Raw genomic sequence first — 15,360 nt, forward strand, 5'->3', positions numbered from 1 at the left:
TGAGCTAAAACCACAAACATAGGACTACTAAGTCCACGTTTATTGAAGCTCCACAAAACCAGGTCTTTCATTAGACCAAGTCCTGATTATTCAACTTGTGGAAAAGGAAACTGGAGCGACCCATTCGAATCCGTACCCATGAACAACTTAACCCATCAAGATTACCCAACATTCACCCCCATAGTCTTGATGCTTCTTCACCCGTTTCTTCACCACAACAAAGTCGGTTCTTGCTCTTGTTGCATTCTTCTTCTTTCTTTCTTGCTAACATACAACACCCTTCTACTCCTGCTACTATCTTCTGATCAATAGGAGTAACCAACATGCTACTTGCTTAGTTGCTTTCATTCCTTCTTTTGATCACGCTTACTGCTTGCTTCCTTTCTTGCTTGCTACGTGCTACAGGCTACATGCTTGCTATCTTGCTTGCAACTGGCCATCTCCTGCTTGTTAATCACTTGCTGCTTGCTTTCATTCCTCTGAACATGTCTGCTTGTTTTTTTCCTCAAAAGTTGTCTGCTGCCATCTCCGGGATGAAAACACCATAGCCAGACGTTTATCAGTCGACACCACTGTGAGCCTCTAATGCCACAGCAGAACTGGAATACATCACAGCCAAGCATCACTCTAGTTTGATCCTCTTTTTTCTTTTTTCTTTCCTTCAACCCACCCACACATACTTGCAGGTGAACAATGTTCCCATCTTCTGATCACACAGATCAACATTGTTCTCATCTTCTGATCACACAGATCCATTTTTTCTTGATGACTTGCTTTACCACACATGTTTCTTTCTTCTTGGTTCACGAAGAACTTCAATCTAGCACACAACCTTCCTTCAACTCACAACACTTTTTCATCACACAACCTTTTCTCTTCATGCAGATCTATCTTAAAAAAAAAACATAATCACACATCACATAGATGCAGTTTTAATCACACAGATTTCTGATTTTGAACGCAGCTCACACAGAGCTTTTTTCGGCTCACACAGAGCTTCTACTTTCTCTTATCTCTATGGTTCACATAGAACCCCTTCTGTTTCCTCCACAAACATTCACCACAGGTTTCATCAGAACCTACATCCTTGGTTAGCTCTGATATCAATTGTTGGAACATTCTCTACACAATATCAAACATGCACCAATACTCACAGTAAAAGAAGGAACATGCAATCTGAAGATAGGACAAGTTTCTGTGTATTACTCATTCATGAAAACATAAAATACATACATACACGTCCTACACCCTAGAAGGTAAACCCTACTCCATTTATAATAATAAACATGCTATGTAAAAGGAGAACTATGAGCTAAAACCACAAACATAGGACTACTAAGTGCACGTTTATTGAAGCTCCATCAACCCAGGTCTTTCATAAGACCAAGTCCTGATTATTCAACTTGTGCAAAAGGAAACTGGAGCGACCCATTCGAATCCGTACCCATGAACAACTTAACCCATCAAGATTTTCCCAACATTCACCCACGTAATCTTGATGCTTCTTCACGCGTTTCTTCACCACAACAAAGTCGGTCCTTGCTCTTGTTGGATGCTTCTTCTTTCTTTCTTGCTAACATACAACACCCTTCTACTCCTGCTACTTTCTTCTGATCAATAGGAGTAACCAACCTGCTACTTGCTTAGTTGCTTTCATTCCTTCTTTTGATCACCCTTCCTGCTTGCTTTCTTTCTTTCTTGCTACGTTCTACAGGCTACATGCTTGTTATCTTGCTTGCAACCGGCCCTCTCCTGCTTGTTAATCACTTGATGCTTGCTTTCATTCCTCTGAACATGCTTGCTTGTTTTCTTCCTCAAGAGTCGTCTGCTGCCATCTCCGGGATCAAAACACCATAGCCAGACCTTCATCAGTCGACACCACTGTGAGCCTTTAATTCCACAGCAGAACTAGAATACATCACATCCAAGCATCACTGTAGTTTGATCCTCTTTTTTCTTTTTTCTTTCCTTCAACCCACCCACACATACTTGCAGGTGAACAATGTTCCCATCTTCTGATCACACAGATCAACATTGTTCTCGTCTTCTGATCACACAGGTCCATTTTTTCATGATCATTTGCTTTACCACACAGATTAGCTTCACCACACAAGTTTTCTTTTTTCTTGGTTCACCACGAACTTCAATCTAGCGCACCCAGCCTTCCTTCAACTCACAACACTTTTTCATCACACAACATTTTCTCTTCACACAAATCTATCTTCAAAAAAAACATAATCACACATCACACAGATACAGTTTTAATCACACTGATTTCTAATTTTGAACTCAGCTCACATAGAGCTTTTTTCGGCTCACGCAAAGCTTCTACTTTCTCTGATCTCTATGGTTCACATAGAACCCCTTCGGTTTCCTCCTCAAACATTCACCACAGTTTTCATCAGAAACTACATCCTTGGTTAGCTTTGATACCAATTGTTAGAACATTCTCTACACAAGATCAAAGATGCACCAATACTCACAGTAAAAGAAGGAACATGCAATCTGAAGATAGGACAATTTTCTGTGTATTACTCATTCATGAAAACAGAAAATACATACATACACGTCCTACACCCTAGAAGGTAAACCCTACTCTATTTATAATAATAAACACGCTATGAAAAAGGAGAACTATTAGCTAAAACCACAAACATAGGACTACTAAGTCCATGTTTATTGAAGCTCCACAAAACCAGGTCTTTCATTAGACCAAGTCCTGATTATTCAACTTGTGGAAAAGGAAACTGGAGCGACCCATTCGAGTCCGTACCCATGAACAACTTAACCCATCAAGATTACCCAACATTCACCCCCGTAGTCTTGATGCTTCTTCACCCGTTTCTTCACCACAACAAAGTCGGTTCTTGCTCTTGTTGCATGCTTCTTCTTTCTTTCTTGCTAACATACAACACCCTTCTACTCCTGCTACTTTCTTCTGATCAATAGGAGTAACCAACATGCTACTTGCTTAGTTGCTTTCATTCCTACTTTTGATCACCCTTACTGCTTGCTTCCTTTCTTGCTTGCTACGTGCTACAGGCTACATGCTTGCTATCTTGCTTGCAACTGGCCGTCTCCTGCTTGTTAATCACTTGCTGCTTGCTTTCATTCCTCTGAACATGTCTGCTTGTTTTTTTCCTCAAAAGTTGTCAGCTGCCATCTCCGGGATCAAAACACCATAGCCAGACGTTTATCAGTCGACACCACTGTGAGCCTCTAATGCCACAGCAGAACTGGAATACATCACAGCCAAGCATCACTCTAGTTTGATCCTCTTTTTTCTTTTTTCTCACCTTCAACCCACCCACACATACTTGCAGGTGAACAATGTTCCCATCTTCTGATCACACAGATCAACATTGTTCTCGTCTTCTGATCACACATATCCATTTTTTTCAAGATGACTTGCTTTACCACACATATTAGCTTCACCACATAGGTTTCTTTCTTCTTGGTTCATCAAGATCATAAATCTAGCACACAACCTTCCTTCAACTCACAACAGTTTTTCGTCACACAACCTTTTTTCTTCATGCAGATCTATTTTCAAAAAAAACCTAATCACACATCACATAGATGCAATTTTAATCACACAGATTTCTGATTTTGAACGCAGCTCACACAGAGCTTTTTTCGGCTCACACATAGCTTCTACTTTCTCTGATCTCTATGGTTCACAAAGAACCCCTTCGGTTTCCTCCTCAAACATTCACCACATTTACATCAGAACCTACATCCTTGGTTAGCTCTGATACCAATTGTTGGAACATTCTCTACACAATATCAAACATGCACTAATACTCACAGTAAAAGAAGGAACATGCAATCTAAAGATAGGACAATTTTCTATGTATTACTCATTCATGAAAACAGAAAATACATACATACATGTCCTACACCCTAGAAGGTAAACCCTAAGCTATTTAAAATAATAAACATGATATGAAAAAGGAGAACTATGAGCTAAAACCACAAACATAGGACTACTAAGTCCACGTTTATTGAAGCTCCACCAAACCAGGTCTTTCATTAGACCAAGTCCTGATTATTCAACTTATGGAAAAGGAAACTGGAGCGACCCATTCAAATCCGTATCCATGAACAACTTAACCCATCAAGATTACCCAACATTCACCCCCGTAATCTTGATGCTTCTTCACCCGTTTCTTCACCACAACAAAGTCGGTTCTTGCTCTTGTTGCATGCTTCTTCTTTCTTTCTTGCTAACATACAACACCCTTCTACTGCTGCTACTTTCTTCTGATCAATAGGAGTAACCAACCTGCTACTTGCTTACTTGCTTTCATTCCTTCTTTTAATCACCCTTACTGCTTGCTATCTTTCTTGCTTGCTACGTGCTACAGGCTACATGATTTCTATCTTGCTTGCAACCGGCCATCTCTTACTTGTTAATCACTTGCTGCTTGCTTTCATTCCTCTGAACATGCCTGCTTGTTTTCTTCCACAAAAGTCGTCTGCTGCCATCTTCAGGATCAAAACACCATAGCCAGACCTTCATCAGTCGACAGCACTGTGAGCATTTAAAGCCACAACAGAACTCGAATACATCACAGCCAAGCATCACTCTAGATTGATCCTCTTTTCTCTTTTCACTTTCCTTCAACCCACCCACACATACTTGCCGGTGAACAATGTTCCCATCTTCTAATCACACAGATCAACATTATTCTCGTCTTCTGATCACACAGATCCATTTTTTTCATGATGACTTGCTTTACCACACAGATTAGCTTCATTACACAGGTTTCTTTCTTCTTGGTTCACCAAGAACTTCAATCTAGCAAACACAGCCTTCTTTCAACTCACAACACTTTTTCATCACACAGCCTTTTCTCTTCAGACAGATCTATCTTAAAAAAACATAATCACACATCACACAGATGCAGTTTTAATCACAAAGATTTCTGATTTTGACATCAGCTCACATAGAGCTTTTCTCGGCTCACACAGAGCTTCTACTTTCTCTGATCTCTATGGCTCACATAGAACCCCTTCGGTTTCCTCCTCAAACATTCACCATAGGTTTCATCAAAACCTACATCCTTGGTTAGCTCTAATACCAATAATTGGACCATTCTCTAAATAAGATCAAACATGCACTAATACTCACAGTAAAAGAAGGAACATGCAATTTGAAGATAGGACAATTTTCTGTGTATTACTCATTCATGAAAACATAAAATACATACATACACGTCCTACACCCTAGAAGGTAAACCCTACTCCATTTATAATAATAAACATGCTATGTAAAAGAAGAACTATGAGCTAAAACCACAAACATAGGACTACTAAGTCCACGTTTATTGAAGCTCCACCAAACCAGGTCTTTCATTATACCAAGTCCTGATTATTCAACTTGTGGAAAAGGAAACTGGAGCGACCCATTCGAATCCGTACCCACGAACAACTTAACCCATCAAGATTACCCAACATTCACCCCCGTAATCTTGATGCTTCTTCACCCGTTTCTTCACCACAACAAAGTCGGTTCTTGCTCTTGTTGCATGGTTCTTCTTTCTTTCTTGCTAACATACAACACCCTTCTACTCCTTCTACTTTCTTCTGATCAATAGGAGTAACCAACCTGCTACTTGCTTAGTTGCTTTCATTCCTTCTTTTGATCACCCTTCCTGCTTGCTTTCTTTCTTTCTTGCTACGTGCTACAGGCTACATGCTTGCTATTTTGCTTGCAACCAGCCCTCTCCTACTTGTTAATCACTTGCTGCTTGCTTTCATTGCTCTGAACATGCCTACTAGTTTTCTTCCTCAAGAGTCGTCTGCTGCCATCTCCGAGATCAAAACACCATAGCCAGAACTTCATCAGTTTTAATTGGTAGCGAATTGAGATGCTATTAATTTTAATTTAGTTTCTTGTAGAATTAAAACGTTTTAGGCAACAAAATAAAATATTAATTATTACTTATGATTAATATTTTTGTAGATATGAAATGTTGATAATTATTGTGAGGAAATTGAGATATTAAGAATTTTATTTGAGTTTTATGTAAAAAAAACATTTTACATAACAAAATAAAATATTAATTATTTCTTATAATTAATATTTTCATTGAAATATTTATATCAAATTTGGAGAAAATTGAAATATTATTAACGTTATTTGAGTTTCATATAAGAATAAAACGTTTTAGTTAACAAAATAAAATATTAAATATTACTTACAATTATTAATTTTGTAGATATGAAATATTTAAAATAAATTGTGAGGGAATTAACATATTATTAATTTTATTTGAGTTTCATGCAAAAATAAAACCTTTTAGGTAACAAAATAAAATATTAACTATTACCTATAATTAATATCTCTCGTAGATATGAAATATTTATATTACATTTGGAGGAAATAAAAAAAATTATTAATTTTATTGCGTTTCATGTAAAATAGAACGTTTTTGTTAGAAAAATAAAGTATTGACAAAATTGCAAAAATTGTCCTCGTATTTATCAAAATTATGTGGTTTTGGTGCATACCCAACTTATAATGACCAATTTTTTTGTACATATATGTCACACCCCAAAACCAAGAATGACGGAAACGTTCTGGGCAGAGGACGTCATGTAATGTATTATAACAATCTAAAATAGTAAACAAGCAACAACATCATCCATTGCATAAATAGTGTAATTTTAATTACAAGTGTGTTCTTTTATAGTATAAGACAACATAATAACTAATCAAAATAAAAGAGGAGTCTTGATTGCTCCTTCTTCACAAAACCTGATCATCGTACCTGTCTATTGTGACCTGAGAATACAAGTTATTTTGAAAGTGAGTATCAGCAATAAAGCTGGTGAATTCATAAGTATTAATATGTCTTTGATTTGTAAATACTGTAAAGTAAAGACTTGTAAACATTTGGAGAAAAGTATGAATATGTTTGTAAGTAATCGTAAACGTTTGAAAACCCTAGAAAATCCTATATTTCCTACTAGTATAAAATTAGTCTTCTACCAAGACTCGACTGTTTTGAAAGTAGTCTTCTACCAAGATCCAACTGTTTTGTAAGTAATTTTAAATGTTTGAAAACCATAGAAAATCCCATATTTCCTACTAGTATAAGAAGTAGTCTTCTACCAAGACCCGACTGTTTTGTAAGTAAGCATCACTGTAAATGTGACGATTTTTCCCTGTTTAACTATTATTATAAAATTATAATCTACCTCGTCGTTTACGCGTATGAGTCGCAATATAAATGTAATGTGGAAAATAGTCTATCTATATCAAATATGTCCTACCTCGTCATTCATGTGAATGTGTCACAAAATAAAGGAATAGGAATAATATAATAACTAAAGATGTATCCTTTTGCATTAGGATATTCACGGCGTGGAAACTTGCCGAACAGTACAACCGTGGACACCCGTCGATGCTCCTTTTCCCTACTGTAGCTAACAGCTTTGGGTGTGGAATGGTAAGTCCCGAAACATTTATAACAGAACCTATGTAATAGTATCTATTAAACGTATTAATCTAGACGTGTTCATGTAAGCGTATCTTTGTAAACGTATCAATGTAAACGTATCTTTGTAAGCGTATCTATGTAAACGTATTCATGTAAGCGTATCTATGTAAATGTACCCATTGAGCATGTAAGTCCCTAATCTGCCCGTGTATCAGTCAAATGCGTTTGATGGTACAGAATCCCAATCAAACGGATGATGTCAGATCAAATCAGAAGAGAAGGAGAAGGAGAATATTAAGAATCTTGAATGTATTGATAATATGAATTAAGTTCCTTACACAAGATTCACCCACACAAACGTTCCTTTCTCTCTTCTCTGGCCGTAAACTCCTTAGGGTTCATCTATCAGTTCCTTTCACCCTAACACCTATATTTATACTTGAATATGGGCCGGACACACATGGGCCGTAAATGAGTTTACGGCCGTAAACTCAGCCGTAAACATGGCCATAAATTCATAAATATTACATAAAAAATACAATTGCCCAGAAAAGTAAAGTATAAACCATATTTTGACCCAACAATCTCCCCCTTGGTTTATAGATTTCTTTTCTTAATTGACCCAACAAGCTCCCCCTAAAAAGTAGTTGACTCTTCTTGTTAATCTTCAATGGGAGCTTTGGATTGAGCATTAACCTTCGATTTCTTCACAGCATCAGGATGAACATATGAATCTTCAATGAATGACTTCATCTTGAGCAGTTGAGGTTTTCTTCAGAATTTAACATTGAACGCACGTTAGGTGAGGAGGTTTTACTTACTGATTCTTGAAAGATAGTGCTTTCATGTTGAGAATCTTCAGAGATAAACATCAGAGAGAACAAATCTTTTGGATCACTTTAGCAGGTACAACGATAGCAGTTGACTGATTGAGGAGGCTTCAATGCAATCGGTAACATAATCTTCAATTGCAGCTTCACCTTGCTTCTGGGGATGAAGGATTGAATGTTGAAAGAATAGTCTTCATTTCTTGCTCCTTCAAATGAGAATTCTTCGATGCTCACGAACGAGGCTTTGGCTCAGAAATCTTCAACACAAACTCCATGAGTCTTATCTATACCTGAAATCACTTTTCAAGACAAAAACAAAACTAAAAGAAAACTTGGCACACAAATTAAAATATAAACAAAAATATTTTTGGATTTTTTATTTTTGTGAACAAGAAATAAAATAGAAATAACACTATTTTTGGATTTTTAATTTTTTTGATTTTTTTTTATTTTTGAATTTTTTTTTTGTTTTTTTTTATTTTCATTATTTTTAATTTTTAGTTCTCCCTTAATATTTAAATTAGAAGAAACTATGACAAATTTAACAAAAATAAAAATGATATCTAACTTTAAGAGTGATTTGGGATCAAAGTTTTTAGACAGCCTTTATCCACTTGTCGGTACCTTTCATATTCACATCTTTGTCTGGTCGATCGTCGGTATTGTTGTCCACTTAAACACGAAAAATTGTGACAAATTTAGGACATACTATTTGTTACAAGACAAGGTGAACTTAAGTTCCTAAAAATTATATCTTATCCTAATTCCTTAGATACTATATCTTAAGGACCATTCATCTGACGACGACCAGGGATATTGTTGTCCACTTAAATTGAGCAGCGAGATCTACAGACAATCTGTATGAGTTCAATTTTAAGTGTACTGGAACGTGTTTCCCGCTTCCTGATATGCCCCAGCCATCAAGAACTTCCAAAGTACTCCTTACACCGGATGAGCAGACAACCATTCAGAGAAAGAAGAGATTCAGAATTCTATTGCTAACGACTTCAGAGGGGTTGAGAAGAAGAAGGTTGCATATGCTGTGTACCAGGTCGGATTAGAAGTCGCGCAAAAAAGACATCATATGGCTTACAGATAAGAAGTATTTCACACATTTATATATAACCTGTAGAGAAATACAGTTGCATATGTTGTGTACCAGGTCGGACTAGAAGTCACGCAAAGGAGACAACATATGACTAACAGAAGGAAAGAAAGAAAATGATATTCTACAGACCTAATTTATCGGAATTTACCAGTCGCCCCATCCAACCGGAATTAAGGACAGAATCCGCACATCGAGGAAAAGTTAAACCACGGTTTCAAGTACGGGTTCAATTAATGTGACGAGTAGATTCCCATATATATCTCCCTGCTCAACCTATCCGAGCGTTGTATTGTCAGGCTGAACGTATCTAACTAGGTCAAGATTTGTCAAGTCTATAAATTTCTTAAGTTCAACTCTGCCTAGTCATGTCCATTTAAAATTTTTCGTGCCTACCGACGCATCAAACCAGAGCATAGACACTTCAACTTTGGGTACGTTACGCAGACTCAGGTTGCCTGTTATCACTAGATAATATCACTTCCCAGAACATCTCCCTCAAGCAACACATTTCATAACCAACAATTTTTTTAATTTTTTTTTTAATTTTCTAATTTTTTGTTTTGTTTTTATTTCTCCCCCTAAATTTGTGCATAGGAGAGAAATGAAAATAAATGCGCAAACTTAAACTATCCTAAAACAAAAATTTGTCTTTAAAGCGAATCAGCTTAAGAAAAACTCAGGAGTATAGAGAAGAAAACGCAAACCGTAATTCACCGATTGAATCTGCATTCAGAAAGTCTGAGAACAACAAGCATAATCTCATAACAGATCCAAAAATTCTTCATATCATTAAGCACTTACCCCACTTGTGATCTCTTCCTTTCTTCCTTTCCCGCAAAAGGACACTTACTCTCAAGCAAAAGTCTGAATGTTGTACAGTTGAGAGATGTCCCCAATCATATGCCAGGAGCAGCCACTACCAATAAACCGAAGTCTGATGATATGCCTCCATAGCTGCTTCGACACAGAGCGGGATCAGTTGGTCTTTGGATCCCAGTCCAGTTTGAAACTGGGTCGACCTTTGTCATCAACGCACAATACTCTCTCCCATGACATATCCTGTTTATCACAAACAGAAGATGTAGAAACGTTAGAAGCATTAGGAGATTTGGGAGAATGATCCTGTGGAACCCATTTGTAGTTGGGTTTAACCCATTTCTTTTTCGATCCTATGGGTGGCTCAGTACTTGATTTGGAACTTGAAGCCGACTGCCGAGATGACTTTGACCTAACCGGTATTGCCTTCACAGGAGCATCTCTTGAACTGGGCTTGTTAGCTGGCATTCCCTTCTTGCCCTTGGGATTTAGATTCTTGGCCTTGTGGGATTGATTCTTAGCCTTCTGCGCGTTCCAGTCAACATTGTCTGAACGTGACTTTGAGGGGTTTTTTTTGAAAAATCTCCCTCTTGACGCGTTCTGCCAGCCTTGTGCATAATAGGGAACATATGCGCGATTAGGACAATTTTTGGCAATGTGTCCAGGTGTTCCACAGTGAAAACAAATCTTTTTCTTCACTGTGAAGTTATTTATTCCTGCCCTTGGTGGCATAACCTTACCTTGTCTCTTGTTGTTCCTATATGCACACTTACAACAGGCACTTTGTTGCGCTGGAATTGGAGGCCTATATTTCTCAACGACAGGTTTGTTAGAAGCAACCGAGTTCGAAGCAACACATTTAGAGTTCAAGGAGTCATTGGTTTGTTCAGAAGAACTCTCCTTGTTCTCATCCTCTGCTACTTTACCTGCACATGTAACAGAAACATCAATATTTTCAACATTAATAACTCCTCCTGACACAAATCCAGCTGGTTTTCCGTATTTAAGATGTGCCTCCCTGTCAATTTCTTCTTGTTTCATAGGGATGGATGTGTAGTTATGATTGTAAGGAGGAGGTCCACTATCATACCCTAGACCCTTGTTTTGATTCCTTTTAAACTGCATGCTTTGGTCTATCATATTTGCAACCACCTCACTTGAGAAATCATATTTTCTAACATCAAGTTTGGCGGTTTCAAACTTTCCTTTCAAAGATTCAACTTCAGCCACTAGCTCAGCATTTTGTTTGACTACATAATCATAGTTTTCACATTTGTTACTATAGTCTTCCTGAAGTTTCCTAAAGTCCTTGGTTTTAGCTTCTAACTCAGCCTTCAGGGGTTTCTGTCCTTTCCTGAGTTGATATCCTTTATATCTCAGGTCCTCAACTTCCCCTTTTAATAAATCAATTTGTTCCCGAAGAAATTTAATCGTATCTTCACATGATTGAGAACATGAAACTTCACATGAATGAGAACACGACACTTCATTGACCGGAAGGTTTGCTGAACTCATTGTTTTTTGACAATTCAAAGCGTTAAGTTGTTCAATTATATCAGCCAGACTAAGACGATTGAGATCTTTTGTCTTCTTGATGTCAGCCACGTCCATATCCCACGATTTTGGAAGTGAATTCAATAGCTTTTTGTTTGTCTCAAATTTAGACAAGAAGATCTCAGCTATATTCATCTCAGTAATAAGTGCAGTAAATCGCTGCAACTGAGTTTCAAGGGTTTCTCTAGGGATATAATAAAAAATGTTGCAATTTTGTCTTAACATATCTTGACGACTCTCTGTCATGTTTTCAAGACCCTCGTAGACCTTAAAATCAATTAAAAAAACACAACTAGAAGCTAAAATAAAACTTAAAAGCCAAATTAAAAAAAAACAAACTCAAAAGTCAAACATGAAAAAGTCAACCTTGAAAAAGTCAAACTAAAAAAAATCAAACTTGAAAGTCAAACCGAAAAGTTAAATTTGAAAATTAAAAAAAAAAATTAAACGAAAAATCAAAGGTCAAACTTGAAAGTAAAAGTCTAAATTTGAAATAAAAAGTCAAAAATAAAAACAATTTTTATTATTATTAATTTTTTTTATTTTGGATGAAAATGGAATTTAAAACTTAAAAAAAGTGAATTTTGGGTTAAAAGTGTCAAAAATACAAAATTAGAACCGAGAAAGAAGCTTTATGAATTAAATTCGGAAGGGATAAACCAAGATGCAGCGTAGAAGACTTGGTTAAACGCGTGGACCAGTAGAGAGTAGACCCGGGTTCGATCCCCAACACCTCCACCTTCGCTTCCTATTTTTTTTATATACGAAGGGTTCTTACTGCTGCGAGGTTGCAGCGAAGTGATGACAAGGACCGAGGTGCGAGGCGAAGACCGAGACTGCTGGACCGCAAAATCCGAGGCCGCAAGCTCAGACCGTGAACCTCAGGCCGTGAACTCCGAAACCCTAGCCGCCGACCGCCACCCCCTCGCTGTTTACGCCTAAAAACACCGTTTTTTGCCCTTTTTTGCTCCAAAACTCGATCAAAAAACCTGTTTTTATGAAAAACACAAAGAACAAACCCCCCTTATTTTTCAGAGATCTATCCAAAAACGCAATAATATTTCGAAAATAAGATCAAATAATGCCCCAAATCTCACAAAATTGACTGATACAACTTGGCTCTGATACCAATTGTAAGTCCCTAATATGCCCGTGTATCAGTCAGATCCGTTTGATGGTGCGGAATCCCAATCAAACGGATGATGTCAGATCAAATCAGAAGAGAAGGAGAAGGAGAATATTATGAATCTTGAATGTATTGATAATATGAATTAAGTTCCTTACACAAGATTCACCCACACAAACGTTCATTTCTCTCTTCTCTGGCCGTAAACTCCTTAGGGTTCATCTATCAGTTCCTTTCACCCTAACACCTATATTTATACTTGAATATGGGTCGGACACACATGGGCCGTAAATGAGTTTACGGCCGTAAGGTGTTTACGGCCGTAAACTCAGCCGTCAACATGGCCATAAATTCATAAATATTACATAAAAAATACAATTGCCCAGAAAAGTAAAGTATAAACCATATTTTGACCCAACAGAGCGTATCTATGTACACGTATCCATGTAAGCGTATATATGTAAACGCATTCATGTAACATGTAATGTACTAGTACAGACTCATGAATGAACTGACTGTTTTGTGATTCCTTGTACATGGAATCGTAAGTAGTATCTCCTAACTATACCTATTATAGTTACTAGTAATGTACGAGTATAACCGGAACTATACCTTTGCTCTCCAAAGGTGCTGAACTGACTAATGGAACCTTTATACCTATATATGTATACATGCTATATATATAATATTTAGACATTCGGACGAGCAACCGATACCCTAAGGCCACATCCTAAAGTGGAAAAGGAAATAAAGCGAGCTAACTGCCCTAAGTCCTTTAAACATTACTTATATAACTATACATATATGGGCATCCATTTGACAATATAAAAGTATAAAAGATGTTTTCTAATACCTTTGAAAAGTTTAATAACGAAGAAATGATGACTTGATATCAGTTTATAAAACGATTGAAAGTATTTTGTTTGATAAGACAATTTAAGTATAAGGAAAACCTTTGTTTGAAAACACCTTTGTAACAGAGTTTGAAAGGAACTTACAGTGTGTAAGACAGTTTGATAAAGAGTTTTAAACATGTAAAAATGTTTAAGAAAGTCATTTGAAGAAATTTGTTTGGTAAAACAGTTAACGTATAGTAATTCCATTTGCATGCTAGTTACTAATCACATGTGATTGATATAATAAATAAACCTGATTCAACTTGTATTCCCCCCCCCCCCATAAAGCATTTATAAACATTTAAAAGCATTTAAAAGGTTAACTAAGGGGTATTAACTTACTTGATTGATTGGGAGAAAGCGAGATGATAATCGAGCAGAACTTCGACTTGGAAAAGCTGATTTTCTCGGGAATCTCGGGAACACAAAACCTTCCTTCGGGACTTGAAGGTGAAAACCGGGGCTTTGGGAGGGCTTCGGGGGCTGAAACGTAGAGTTTCGGCGTGAGAAAGAAGGGAATTGAGCAATGAAACCCGGAGCCCTTGAAATCTATTTATAGGGCCATATTTTGGGTTCTACGTCGTGGCAAAGGGTGTGCCACGTCGTGGTGAGTCATCTTATCCTCTTACATTGATTAGACGCACTCAGTCACTGGCCGGGTCGCGGCCAACTATGTTGTGTCATGGCAGACCTGACAACCTCGGATTTTGAGCCTTAAACTTGTAATATCCGTAACTTTCGCGTACGAACTCCGTTTTCGACGTTCTTTATATGCACGCGTAGGTGAGAATATACTCTACAACTCTCGTTTAGGCTTCATAGACAAATTTTGAATTTATTTTTAATTATTTATTTTTAACAGGCCGGGACACGAAAAGTTCGTTAAAAATCCATAACTTCTTTATCCGATGTCCGTTTTCGTCAGACTTTTTACTGTTGCGCTAATATTGTTGAGACCTTCAATTCTTCTTTAGGTTGTTTCGGCCAAAAGTCTCTCTATCTCTATTTCGAGTTTTTAGTTGTCTACTTCTATATTCGGATCTTGAAAAATCATAACTTCCTCACACGAAGTCAGATTTGGGCGTTCTTTTTACGTACGTTTAAGGTTTGATGATATCTACAACTTCCACTTAGATACCTAAGGCTAAAAATTATTGTATTGAAACTTTGCGTTTTACGTCTATCAGTGTTGTCGGTTTTGCCGAGAATCTTTGGTTGATCATAACTACTTCGTTATAACTTGGATTTTAGGGTTCATTGTATGTACGAAAACCTTGATATGATTCCTACTATTTTATTTAAACTAAATAAGAATTTAGGAAAGTTAAATTTTGACCTAAATTTCACTAGTGTTACATTTTATTGTCTCAAAATATCGGGTTGTCACATCATCCCCCCGTTAGAGGGAATTTCATTCTGAAATTAGAGTTTCATCAGAATTAATAATCATGCTATGGATAGAAGTTTTATTTGCTACTCGTGTTCTTAAGTGACCTCTGGTCCTCGCTTGGTATTCCTGCGAATCTTTCACTATCAAGATACTGCTTTTCTTCTTTCATTTGACTTCACTGGTGTGATAACT

Source organism: Lactuca sativa, chromosome 3 (genome assembly GCF_002870075.4).
Source record: "Lactuca sativa cultivar Salinas chromosome 3, Lsat_Salinas_v11, whole genome shotgun sequence".
Lineage (NCBI taxonomy): Eukaryota > Viridiplantae > Streptophyta > Magnoliopsida > Asterales > Asteraceae > Lactuca > Lactuca sativa.